Raw genomic sequence first — 686 nt, 5'->3', positions numbered from 1 at the left:
GCAGAGGGCGGCGGGGCAGCGGGAGAATGAGGAACTGAATGAAAATTTCACAAGTGTTTTCTTATATACTGAGACCATTGGTCATGGTTCGTGGCACCAACTGTGACCAATGGTCCCCTTTAGTCCCGGTTGGTGGCACCAACCGGGACCAAAGGTCTCTTTTCAGCGGCCCAAAGGGCGGGTAGCGGCGGCCTTTGGTCCCGGTTGGTGGCACCAACCGGGACTAAAGGGGGGCATTGGTCACGGTTCGTGGCCCTTTAGTCCCGGTTGGTGCCACTAACCGGGACCAATGGCCTTGTGCTGCCCCGCGTCAAAAGTTTAGTACCACCTCGCTAGCTGAGAGAGCTCGAGAGTGGTTTATAAGCGCTGCTGCGCCCACCATCCTGAGCTCCTCTCAACTGCAGGCTTTCGGGCCTAATCTGTCACTGCAATGCCTGTGGGCCTACTGGGCCTGCTGCGGGCCTGAAGCCTGGCCCATGGTAGGGTTTCTAGTCGTATTCAGGCCGTGGTGGCCCAGTAGGTGCATTTTTTTGTTGCTTTATTTATTTTCTTTTTTTTGCTTTATTTTTTAATTCTTTATGCTTTTAGTTTTAGAAAAATTATAAACTTTTTGTTAATGCCATTAGTTTTCAAATTTGAAAACACTTTTTTAGTTTTTTTGTTTTCTTTGTTGCTTTATTTATTTC

This window comes from Triticum aestivum, chromosome 5A, assembly GCF_018294505.1.
Source record: "Triticum aestivum cultivar Chinese Spring chromosome 5A, IWGSC CS RefSeq v2.1, whole genome shotgun sequence".
In the NCBI taxonomy this organism is placed as follows: Eukaryota; Viridiplantae; Streptophyta; class Magnoliopsida; order Poales; family Poaceae; genus Triticum; species Triticum aestivum.
The sequence above is the reverse complement of the archived record's forward strand: the minus strand, read 5'-3'. Positions refer to the sequence as shown.